This window comes from Pongo pygmaeus, chromosome 9, assembly GCF_028885625.2.
Source record: "Pongo pygmaeus isolate AG05252 chromosome 9, NHGRI_mPonPyg2-v2.0_pri, whole genome shotgun sequence".
Taxonomy (NCBI): Eukaryota; Metazoa; Chordata; class Mammalia; order Primates; family Hominidae; genus Pongo; species Pongo pygmaeus.
Genome location: NC_072382.2, coordinates 10,379,789 through 10,392,453, shown reverse-complemented (window position 1 = coordinate 10,392,453; position 12,665 = coordinate 10,379,789). Strand labels below are relative to the sequence as shown.

The following is a 12,665-nucleotide window of genomic DNA, read 5'->3' as shown; positions in this document are numbered from 1 at the left end:
CATCTCTACTAAAAATACAAAAATTACTCAGGCATGGTGGCGCATGTCTGTAATCCCGGCTATGGGGGAGGGAAGCTGAGGCAGGAGAATTGCTTGAACCTGGGAGGTGGAGGTTGCAGTGAGCCGAGATCGCGCTACTGCATGCCAGCCTGGGAGACAGAGCAAGACTCTGTCTCAAAAAAAAAAAAAAAAAAAAGAAAAGAAAAGAACCTGAAACATCCACCCAACACGTGCCCCAGTGAAACTCACTTGCCTGTCCTAGCATGCCCAAGGCCATAGCAACTCAGACCCAGAAGGCCAAGGGTATTACTCAGCATCAGTGGTTCTGGGCCTTCCTGGGTCTAGAGTCCCTTTGAAATGCAGCTGAACAGACCCCAACATAAGCCTGAAGAGTGTTGACCTAAAAGGAAGAAGCCTAGGCAAAATTAATATCAGCAGAGACTTTATTTGGGCCAAGCTTGAGGACTGCATCCCAGGAGCACAGATTCAAGTTGCCCTGAATATACACTCCGATTAGCAGCAGTTGAATTGGATTTTAAAAGGACAAGAGAGTTGTTTACTAAGAATTTACATTAAAATAACAAACTGGCTGGCTGCAGTGGCTCAGGCCTGTAATCCTGATTCCTCTGGCAGCTGAGGTGGAAGCATTGCTTCAGGCCAGTTTGAGGTCAGCTTGGACAACATAGCAAGACACCGTCCCTACAAAATAAATAAATGAATAAATAAATAAATAAATAAATAAGTTGTCATAGCTCATGCCTGTGGTCCTAGCTACTCAGGAGGCTGAGGCGGGAGGATCGCTTGACACCAGGAGTTGGACACTGTAGTGAGCTATAATCGTGCCACTACCCTCCAGCCTGGGTGACAGAGCGAGACTTTGTCTCTAAGAAAATAAAAATAGGCCGGGTGTGCTGGCTCACACCTATAATCCCAGCACTTTGGGAGGCTGAGGTGGGTGGATCACCTGAGGTTGGGAGTTCGAGACCAGCCTAACCAACATGGAGAAACCCCGTCTCTACTAAAAATACAAAATTAGCCAGGCGTGGTGGCTTCTGGCTGTAATCCCAGCTACTCGGGCGGCTGAGGCAGAAGAATCACTTGAACCCGGGAGGCGGAGGTTTTGGTGAGCCAAGATCGTACCACTGCACTCCAGCCTGGGCAACAAGAGCCAAACTCTGTCTCAAAAAAACAAAAAACAAAAAACAAAAAACAAAAACAAAAACAACTAAATAAAAATAAATTAGTGACACCCTGTCTCTACCAAAACAATAAAATAATTAGGTGGGTGTGGTGGCACGTGCCTGTAGTTCTAGCTACTCCAGAGGCTGAGTTGGGAAAATCGCTTGAGCCCAGGAGGCCAAGACTGCAGTGAGCTATGATTATGCCACTGCACTCCAGCCTGGGTAATAGAGCAAGACCCTACCTCAAAAAAAAAAAAAAAAAAAAAAAGCTCAATAAAAGGTTATTTGAAAGATAAAAATCAGGCCAGGCATGGTGGCTCACGCCTGTAATCCCAGCACTTTGGGAGGCTGAGGTGGGTGGATCACCTGAGGTCAGGAGTTCGAGACCAGCCTGGCCAACATGGTGAAACCCCGTCTCTACCAAAAATACAAAATTAGCCAGGCATGGTGGCACCATGCCTGTAGTCCCAGCTACTCGGGAGGCTGAGACAGGAGAATTACTTGAACCTGGGAGGCAGAGGTTGCAGTGAGCCGAGATCACGCCATTGCACTCCAACCTGGGCAACAGAATGAGTCTCACCACAACCTCTGCTTCCCGGGTTCAAGCGATTCTCGTGCCTCAGCCTCCTGAGTAGCTGGGACTACAGGCGCGCACCACCATGCCCGGCTACTTTTTGTATTTTTTAGTAGAGATGGGGTTTCATTATGTTGGCCAGGCTGGTCTCGAACTCCTGGCCTCGTGATCTGCCCGCCTCAGCCTCACAAAGTGCTGGGATTATAGGCGTGAGCCACTGCGCGTGGCCTATCAGGGGAGTTTTCAACAGGCCGTAAGGGAGTCAAGTCTGGGTTTCTGAGACAAAGAAAATGTTGGAGGGGTCCGGGTGTTCCTGGCCTAGATCAGGCTTGGGCTCCAGCCATGAAGGTGCTGTGATCAGGGGCAGTGGAGGCTGCTGGCCCCAAAGGGACACACTCTACTGGGCATGGTTGGGGTTTGGTGACACAGGCATTGAGAAGTGACAGCAGAGAGTGCAATGTGTGCATGGGTATAACTTCTGGAGAAGTTCAGGTAACATCTATGTGAAGGCACAGATTCTTGGTGTTAAGGAGCATGCATATTGGCCTGCCATGTGATTATATTTGTATCATCAACTCTCACTCCTGGAGTTGGGAATCATGTCTTTTTACTTAACATAGGTAAGGAGCCCTGCTCAGGGTGGGGAGCACAGATAATACTTAACACGTTTTGGGAAGGAGTAAAGAAGTGAAGGCCAGGCATGGTAGCTCATGCCTGTAATCCCAGCACTTTGGGAGGCAGAGGTGGGCGGATCACCTGAGGTCTGGAGTTCGAGACCAGCCTGACCAACATGGAGAAACCCCGTCTCTACTAAAAATACAAAATTAGCAGGGTGTGGTGGTGCATGCTTGTAATCCCAGCTACTCAGGAGGTTGAGGCAGGAGAATCGCTTGAACCTGGGAGGTGGAGGTTGCAGTGAGCCGAGATTGTGCCATTGCCTAGGCAACAAGAGCAAAACTGCATCTCAAAACAAAACAACAACACAACAACAACAAAAGTCTTAGCTATGCACTAGAGAGGTTGAGCTAGTATGCTAGCTGTGTGATTATTCCTTCTGTATTGCTGCTCTGCCATTTTAAACACGTCTTTACCTTATGATCCACTGTGGCTGCTTGAGTTCCAGCCATCACATTCATCGTCCAGCCTGCAGGAAGGAGGAAATGAAGAACAGAAGATGAAAAGCCCATGCCAGCTGTCTGTCAAGAAGCTTTTTCTGGAAGCTGCCATATATCCCTTCTACTTAACATCTCATTGGACAGAACTTAGTCACATGGTCATACTAGCTGCAAGGGAAGCTGAGAAGTATCAACTTTATTCCAGGGTGCCATGTGTCTAAATTAAAAATTATGAGTTTTTTTAGTCAGGGAGAGAGAGAGAAAGGATATTGGGTGGACAGCAAGCAGTGTGGCCACACGGGGATCACCTCTGAGAAGAGGGACCTTTGAGGCTCCATGCCTCCCAGGAGATGCTCACTTCCCTGCCTTTCCCGTCAGCCTTGGAAGGGCATGGTTAATACGAAAGCTGGCCCAGATCCATGTGTGGTCCCCTCATCTCCCCAGTGACTTCTCTCCAAGCCTCTGTCCCCATTCCCTGCAACCTTGGTCACCAAAGTCACCCTGATTCCCAGTTGTGGGTCCTCCAATCTCTTCCCTTTCAGCATCTACCAGACAATGTTCCCCACTGGGATGCCCCTACCCAAATCACTTTAACCTTCAGGGCCCCAAGTCAGTTTCACTGCTGAGGACAACAGCTCTCTTTCCTGGCTCCCTGTCCCTTTCCTGAATTAGTTTCTGAGGGAACTGAGCCACACGGTTCGGCTTCATCAAAGATAGATTTGCCAAATTGACATACAATTCACATATCATAAAATTCAGCCTGTAAATTGTACAGAGGCTAGGCGTGGTGGCTCGTGCCTGTAATCCCAGCACTTTGTGAAGGCAAGGGTGATGCTTACTTGAGTCCAGGAGTTTGAGACCAGCCTGGGCAATATAATGAGACCTTGTCTCTATTATTTTAAAAAAAGTATACAAGTTGGTGGTTTTTAATATATTCACTGAGTTGCGCAACCATCACCACTAAGGCAAAGGCGGATCTTTTTTTTTTTTTTTTGAGACAAAGTCTTGCTCTGGCATGATCTTGGCTCAATGCAAGCTCCGCCTCCCGGGTTCCTGCCATTCTCCTGCCTCAGCCTCCCGAGTAGCTGGGACTACAGGCGCCTGCCACCATGCCTGGCTAATTTTTTGTATTTTTAGTAGAGACGGGGTTTCACCGTGTTAGCCAGGATGGTCTCGATCTCCTGACCTCATGATCCGCCCGCCTCGGCCTCCCAAAGTGCTGGGATTACAGGTGTGAGCCACTGCGCCTGGCCTTTTTTTTTTTTTTTTTTGAGAGAGGGTCTCACTCTGTCACCCAGGCTGGAGTGCAGTGGCACGATCATGGCTCACCACCAGCCTCTACCTCCTGGGTTCAAGTGATCTTCCTGCCTCGGTCTCCCTAGTAACTGGGACTACAGGCATGAACCGCCATGCTCAGATAATTTTTGATTTTTTTGGTAGAGACAAAGTCTCTCTGTGTTGCCCGGTCTGGTCTCAAACTCCTCTGCTCAAGTGATCCTCCTGCCTTGGCTTCCCAAAGTGCTGGGATTACAGGCATGAGATACTAGTCCTGGCCCTAAGACAGATCTTTGTTTTGTCTTTTTTTTTTTTGAGACGAAGTCTCAGTCTGTTGCCCAGGCTGGAGTGCAGTGGCACAATCTCAGCTCACTGCAACCTCCTCCTCCCGGGTTCAAGTGATTCTCCTGCCTCAGTCTCTCAAGTAGCTGGGATTACAGGCGCCCGCCACCACGTCTAGCTAATTTTTTTTTTTTTTTGAGACGGAGTCTCACTCTGTCGCCCAGGCTGGAGTGCAGTGGCGCGATCTCCACTCACTGCGAGCTCTGCCTCCTGGGTTCACGCCATTCTCCTGCTTCAGCCTCCCGAGTAGCCAGGACTACAGGCACCCGCCACCACACCCGGCTAATTTTTTGTATTTTTAGTAGAGATGGGGTTTCACCGTGTTAGCCAGGATGGTCTCGATCTCCTGACCTGGTGATCCGCCCACCTCGGCCTCCCAAAGTGCTGGGATTACAGGCGTGAGCCACCACGCTGGGCCAAATTTTTTGTATTTTTAGTAGAGATAGGGTTTTGCCATGTTGGCCAGGCTGACTTGAACTCCTGACCTCAAGTGATCCTCCTGCCTTGGCCTCCCAAAGTGCTGGGATTACAGGCATGAGACACTATGCCCGACCCTAAGACAGATCTTTAATCTCAGTGACTTCTCACCAAAAGAAGCTGCTTCTCTCCTCTGAGCATGGCAATTCTCATGTCATTATGAGTGGCCCGATCAGGTGTTCAGAAGTTCCACTTGCTCGCCTGTGTCTCCTCACAGTCACGTAGGTATCTTCCCTTCAGTGGCTCTTTGCTGAAAATCATCTCTGCACCAGGCACTGTGCTAGGCTCTGGGGATACAGCAGTGAATATGCCGTGCATGGGCCCTGCAGGCACCAGGTGGGAAGGGTGTTCCAGGGGTGGAAACAGCCACTGCTAAGGTCTGCAGGCCAGGAAGATGAGGGAGGTCTGGGCTGAGCAGTGGTGAGGATGGAGATGGGATATTGCCTGCAAGCTGTGGCTCATGTGGGTTATCTTGGTGGAGAGCTGGGTGTTTCCAGTGTTTGGCTGGGGCAGCTTCCAGCTTCGGACACACTTCTATTTTTGTTTCCTCTTGGGCTCCTTCTACAGGGCTTATTCCCAAACGCCAGAGTGCTGGGTTAAAGGGCTCCGGTGGTTTTATTGGTCTCAGGAAATTCTGAGACCGTGCTGACTTGTACGCTTTTAGAGAGTGAATTTTATGACATGTGAATTGTATGCCAATTTGGCAAATCTATCTTCACTTCCCACATGGAACAATTCAGGGCAGGGACAGGGAGCCAGGTGTGAGGGCTGTTGCCTCTGAGCCACCTGTGACCTGTGCTATGTTCTCTGCTGCAGTTGCCAACTAGAGTTGAGTTTTACCTTTTGGATTTATTTTTTGCCAGTTTAATGGATGTTTAATGGCACCTCGGAGCTGTCTTTAATGTGTGTGTCTTTAATTACGAGGGCAACTGGCAGCCACGGGGCTTGGCCCTGGGTTTCCACCTTGTTTCCTAATTGGATGCTGGGCTCCAGCCTTGCTGTCCCACCTGACAGCAATAAGGAGTGGAGTGGAGCTGGGTGCAGTGGCTCGCGCCTGTAATCCCAGCACTTTGGGAGGCCAAGGCAGGTGGATCACCTGAGGTCGGGAGTTCGAGACCAGCCTGACCAACATGGAGAAACCCTGTCTCTACTAAAAATACAAAATTAGCCGGTTGTGGTGGTGCATGCCTGTAATCCCAGCTATGTGGGAGGCTGAGGCAGGAGAATCGCTTGAACCCAGGAGGCAGAGGTTGCACTGAGCTGAGATCGAGCCACTGCACTCCAGCCTGGGTAAGAGCAAGACTCTGCCTCCAAAAACACACAAAAAAACCAAAACAAAACACAAAGGAATGGAGTGGAGGAGGTGGCGGAGAGCAAGGGGTGGAGGGTGGGGTGGGGTTGTGGGTAGAGTGGGGCTGCGAGACCGCGAGCTCTTAGCACCAGAGGAGGACTGAGATTTCAGCCTCAGCTGCCCTACTTGCCCCCATTCCCTTCTGAGCTGCACTTTCCTGGCTTCTGAAATAAGAGTTCATTTGTTCAAAAACATAAAAAAAAAAAAAAACTGCCTTCAGTATCTTGGCTCCACCACTTCCTGGCTGTGTGGCCTTAAGCAAGTGACTTAACCTCTCTGGGCATCAATTTTTTTCATTGTAAAGTGGGGATAACCAATAGATCCTGTATTTTTTTTTTTTTTAGATGGAGTCTCTCTGTCGCCCAGGCTGGAGTGCAGTGGCGCAATCTCGGCTCACTGCAAGCTCCGTCTCCTGGGTACATGCTGTCTCCTGCCTCAGCCTCCCGAGTAGCTGGGACTACAGGTGCCCGCCACCGTGCCCGAATAATTTTGTTTTTTTTTGTATTTTTAGTAGAGACGGGATTTCACCATGGTCTTGATCTCCTGACCTTGTGATCCGCCCACCTCGGCCTCCCAAAGTGCTGGGATTACAGGCGTGAGCCATTGCGCCCGGCCTGCTCCTGTATTTTACAGCTGAGGAGGGGATTAAGTGATTGAGATGTGGGAAGTGCTTAGAATGGAGCCCAGCACAGATCAGTGGGCAGTGGACGTCGGTGCTCTCATGGACCCCGTGGGCTCAGCACTGCGCTCTCTGCACTGCAGTCATGGGTGAGCCCATGATGGCTTCCACTTGAGAAGGGAGCAGGCAAAGCAAGCACGCGAAGGTGCGGGGTGGCCACGGAGTGGGACCCTGCTGTGGGAGGAGGAGGGGGGCTGCTTTACAAGAGAAAGGACTTTTCTTTTCTTTTGTTTTTTGAGACAGGGTCTCACTTTGTCACCCAGGCTGGAGTGCAGTGGTGTGATCACAGCTCACTGTAGCCTTGAACTCCTGGGCTCAAGTGATCCTTCTGCCTCAGCCTTCCTTGTTGCTGGGATGACAGGTGTGCTCCGTCATGTGAGGCTAATTTTTGGATTTTTTTGTAGAGATGAGGTCTCACCATTGTTGCCCAAGTTGGTCTTGAACCCCTGGGCTGAAGCAATCCTCTTGCTTCAGCCTCACAAAGTGCTGGGATGACAGGTGTGAGCTACCATGCCAAGTCATGAAAGGACTTTTCGGAGAGAGGGGCAGTTGAGAGACCAGTATGGGATAAGGGGAAAGGGTGTGTGTGTGTGTGCGCGTGTGAGTGTGAATGTGTGTGAGCATGTGTGAATGTGCATGTGTGAGCATATGTGAATGTGCGTGAGTGAGCATGTGTGAATGTGCGTGAGCATGTGTGAATGTGCGTGTGTGAGCATGTGTGAATGTGCGTGAGCATGTGTGAATGTGCGTGTGTGAGCATGTGTGAATGTGTGAGCATGTGTGAATGTGCGTGTGTGAGCATGTGTGAATGTGCGTGTGAGCATGCGTGAATGTGTGTGTAAGCATGTGTGAATGTGCATGTGTGAATGTGTGTGTGTGTAGGGAGTTGGCGAGTGTGTGACTCAGACATGAGCTCCAAGTTGAATGGTTGGCGATGCAAAGGTGCCGAGTTGGGAAGAGCGATTAATAAACCAGCGTGGCCGGAGTGGAGGAGAGGAGGAAGGATGAGGTCAGGGTGGTGAGGGGGCGCCTCTCCACGGCCTTGAAGGTCATGGTGAGCTGCTGAGTCAAAGCACAGGGAGAAACCACTGGAGAGCTTTAAGCCAGGCATGGCTGTGAGCCAGGCAGTTTCTGAATGACTGCTTCAGTGCTGGGTGGATGCCCCCTGGAGGAGGATTCGTGCCTGCACTCCAGCATGGCTTGGAGGCAGAGGGTGAGGCACAGCAAGTGCCCCCTGGGAGCATGGGAGTGCCCGGGGAGAACAGGAAGGGAGAGCCGGCCTGGTGTCAGGTAGTGGGGGCTGGGCTGGGCCTCACTCTACAGTTGTGGGACCCCAGGCCCCGCAGGCTGCACTCTGAGTCATGGGGCACCTGGACGGGCACTGGGCAGATGGCCCTGGGCCCCACCCTTCCTGGCTCTGGCTTCCCACTGCCTCCTGCCACCTGGGTAGCTCTTTGGGACCATTCCCCTGGGCATTACTGCTAACGCCACCTCCACTATTTCACCCTCAAGTGGTGGGTGGGGAGACGACCCCTTCTCAGACACTTGGGTGGGAAGGAGGGGGACCCTGAAGATCTAGCAACAGAGGGTCAGCTGCCCAGAAGGCTTTGGAGGCTGTTTTTTGTTTTTTGAGCCTGGGGCCCTGAATCATCTGCTTAGAGAGCTGGGCCCCATCCAGGCCGCTGGGGTGCCAGGCGGAGCTCCGGGGCTGCCTGCAGCAGGGAGAAAGCCTCACTCTGACCTGGCTCTGGTTGGCTCAGGGCTCTTGCTGGATCTGGGCCCCCACCTGCCCTGGCCTCCCTGGCTTCCCCTTCCACCCAAACCCCAGAGCCCTCCTGCTTCTGGCCTTTGAGACTGAACCAGAGCTAGCTAAAAAATTCGAACCCAGGCCGGGAGCTGTGGCTCACGCCTGTAATCCCAGCACTTTGGGAGGCTGAAGCGGGTGGATCACCTGAGAGGTCAGGAGTTCCAGACAAGCCTGGCCAACGTGGTGAAACCCCCGTCTCTACTAAAAATACAAAAATTATCCAGGGGTAGTGGCGCACGCCTGTAATCCCAGCTACTCCGGAGGCTGAGACACGAGAATTACTTGAACCTGGGAGGCGGAGGTTGCAGTGAGCCGAGATTGCACCATTGCACTCCAACCTCGGTGACAAGAGCAAAACTCTGTCTCAAAAACCAAAATAAAACAAAACAAAAACCCCCCCAAAATTAGAGCCTATAAGAGGACTGGGAGATGGAGTCCTTCCCAGCTCCACCTGCGTGGATGGAGAAGCCGATTCCCCAGGGAGGAGACAGAGATTGACTGTGCTGTCCCTCTGTCTGTCTGTCTTTCTCAGCTTCTTGCCCACCTCCGGGGTCCCCATGCTGGGCAGCAGTGGACAATGAGCCCCCCCAACTTTTTTTTTTTTTTGAGATGGAGTCTTGCTGTGTCGCCTAGGCTAGAGTGCAGTGGCACGATCTTGGCTCACTGCAACTTCCGCCTCCCGGGTTCAAGCAATTCTCCTGCCTCAGCCTCCCGAGTAGCTGGGATTATAGGCATGTACCACCACGCCTGGCTAATTTTTGTATTTTCAGTAGAGATGGAGTTTCACCATGTTGGCCAGGCTGGTCTCAAACTCCTGACCTCAAATGATCCACCTGCTTCGGCCTCCCCAATAGCTGGGATTATAGGCATGTACCACCATGCCCGGCTAATTTTTGTATTTTCAGTAGAGACGGGGTTTCACCGTGTTGGCCAGGCTGGTCTCAAACTCCTGACCTCAAATGATCTACCTGCTTCAGCCTCCCAAAGTGCTGGGATTACAGGTGTGAGCCACCGCGCCCAGCTGACACTGAGCCCCCTTAAAAGCTGCAAGGAAGAGATGTCTGAGAAAGCCAGTCATTATGGAACTGTAGTCATAGCAAAATATGCAAACATTTAAAATATCTGTCAGCAGAAGGCTATTTAAATGATGATGGGATAGCCACGTGGTAAAATACTACACAGCTGTTAAAAAGGTCAAGGTTCTGAACAGAAATGAAATGGACTGCAAAATACATTGTGAAGCAAGGAAGATGTGTGGCTGTGTATGTGTTTGCAGCCACTTGTTACAGGCTCAGACACGCAGCCATTTGTATCCTCAGGAAGGACACAAGAAATTGCCTTTGGAAACAGGGGATGCGGACCCGGTGAAGGGATGGGAGACAATTTATTTTTTTCTCTATACTCTCATGTATTTTTTTTTTTTTTGGAGACAGTCTCGCTTTATCCTCCAGGCTGGAGTGCAGGGGAGCAGTCTCGGCTCACTGCAACCTCCACCTCCCAGGTTCAAGCGATTCTCATGCCTCAGCTCCCTGCCTGGGATTACAGGCACCTGCCATCACACTTGGCTAATTTTTGTATTTTTTAGTAGAAACGGGGTTTCTCCATGTTGGCCAGGCTGGTCTCGAACTCCTGACCTTAGGTGATCTGCCCGCCTCAGTTTCCCAAAGTGTTGGGATTACAGGCGTGAGCCACGGTGCCTGCCCTCTATGTACTCTTGACATTGGTTTTTCTTTTTCTTTTTCTTTTTCTTTTTTTTTTTGAGACGGAGTTTCACTCTTATTGCCCAGGCTGGAGTGCAATGGCGCCATCTCGGCTCACTGCAAGCTCTGCCTCCTGGGTTCAAGCGATTCTCCTGCCTCAAGCTCCCGAGTAGCTGAGATTACAGGCATGCGCCACCACGCCTGGCTAATTTTTGTATTTTTAGTAGAGACAGGGTTTCTCCATGTTGGTCAGGCTGGTCTCGAACTCCTGACCTCAAGTGATCTGCCTGCCTTGGCCTCTCAAAGTGCTGGGATTACAGGCGTGAGCCACCACGCCCAGCCGACATTGTTTTTTTCTTGAGACAGGATCTCGCTGTATCGCCCAAGCTGGAGTGCAGTGGTGTGATCACAACTCACTGCAGCCTTGACTTTCCTGGCTCAAGGGATCCTCTCACCTCAGCCTCCTGAGTAGCTGGGACCACAGGCACGCACCACCATGCCCAGTTAATTTTTTAGTTTTTTTGTACAGATGGGGTCTTGCTATATTGTCCAGGCTGGTCTCCAACTACTGGGCTCAAGCGATCCTCCTGCCTCAGCCTCCCAAGATGCTTGGATTACAGGCATGAGCCACCACACCTGGCCTCATTCTTGACACTTTTGATCATGTGCTGTATCTGAAAAAAAATTTTAAGGGAAAAGTCCAAAGTAAAGGGACCATTTCCACCCTTTAAAGAACACCCCTGAACACCTAATTGGGCCTTGAAACCCCCGGATCTCAGCATCAGCTGATGAGTGAAGCCCCTCTCCAGCCTCCCCTCCTCCCCACAGACGCCCTCTGCCTGACTCAGCTGAGGTGAGTCAGATAACCAAATGGAGGTGCAGCCAGGCTTGTCTGGAGTGACGGATGTGAGAGCAATAGAGACACAGCCCTGCCCCTGAGGCCTGAGGAAGGGCGTGACTCAGATATTGAGCAAGACAGAGGCCCTCAGCCACCAGGAGGTGAGCCCCTGTCACCACACTTGGCTAACCCCGTGGGAGCTGCTGGGCGCGCACAGGACAGGTGCTCCTGAGGGATGCCCGCGCGGGGGTGGGTATGCAAATAGGAACAAGTTTTGCAGAGTGGATGGATGCTTGATATTATTATTATTATTTTAATATTATAAAATACTTTATTAAAATTCAGGAAGGGTTAGGTCAGGTGTGGCTCATGCCTGTAATCTCAGAACATTGGGAGGTTGAGTCACTTGAGGTCAGGAGTTTCAGACCAGCCTGGGCAATATGGTGAAAACCTCATCTCTACAAAAAATACAAAAATTAGCCGGGCGTGGTGGTGATGGGTGCCTGTAGTCCCTGGGGAAGCTGAGGCATGAGAATTGGTTGAACCCAGAGGTGGAGACTGCAGTGAGCCAAGATCACGCCACTGTACTCCAGCCTGGGCAAGAGAGTGAGTGAGACTCCATCTCCCCCCACCCCCAGGAAAAAGTAAAATAAAAAAAGTAATAAAATTCAGGAAGGGTTAGTATTTTTAATTCAGTATGTATATATATATATATTTATTTGTTTATTTTTAAGACGGTGTTTCGCTCTTGTCCCCCAGGCTGGATTGTAGTGGCCCGATCTCGGCTCACTGCAGTCTCCGCCTCTGGGTTCAAGCAATTCTCATGCCTCAGCCTCCCCAGCGACTACAGGCATCCATCACCACCACGCCTGGCTAATTTTTGTATTTTTAGTAGAGACGGGGTTTCACCATATTGGCCAGGCTGGTCTCAAACTCCTGACCTCAGGTAATCCACCCACCTCGGCCTCCCACTGTGCCTGGCCAGGTATAGAATTTTAAAAAAACTTATATTTTAGTTTCAGGGGTACACATGCAGCTTTGTTATATGGTAAACTCATGCCACGGGGGTTTGTTGTACAGATTATTTTGTCACCCAGGTATTAAGCCCAGTATCCAATAGTTATTTTTCCTGCTCCTTTCCCGCCTCCCCACCCTCCACCCTCAAGTAGGCCCCAGTGTCTGTTGTTCCCCTCTTTGTGTCCGTGTGTTCTCATCATTTAATTCCCACTTATGAGGGACAACATGCGGTGTTTGGTTTCCTGTTCCTGCATTAGTTTGCTAAGAATAATGGCCTCCAGCTCCATCCATGTCCCACGAAAGACATGA

The 12,665-nt window shown here is 50.8% G+C and overlaps 1 long non-coding RNA gene across 3 annotated transcripts in view; it reads right to left on the bottom strand.

The window, feature by feature from the left end:
* Positions 1-425: 425 nt before the first annotated feature.
* The window catches only part of LOC129008797 (uncharacterized), an 18,170-nt gene continuing 5,930 nt past the window's right edge, over positions 426-12,665 (bottom strand). For all 3 annotated transcript variants that reach the window (XR_010127537.1, XR_010127538.1, XR_008492580.2), the window contains 2 exons: positions 2,847-2,899; positions 426-699 (listed from right to left, as the gene is read on the bottom strand). This is a non-coding gene — a long non-coding RNA (uncharacterized LOC129008797). The remainder of the gene's footprint in view (positions 700-2,846; positions 2,900-12,665) is intronic.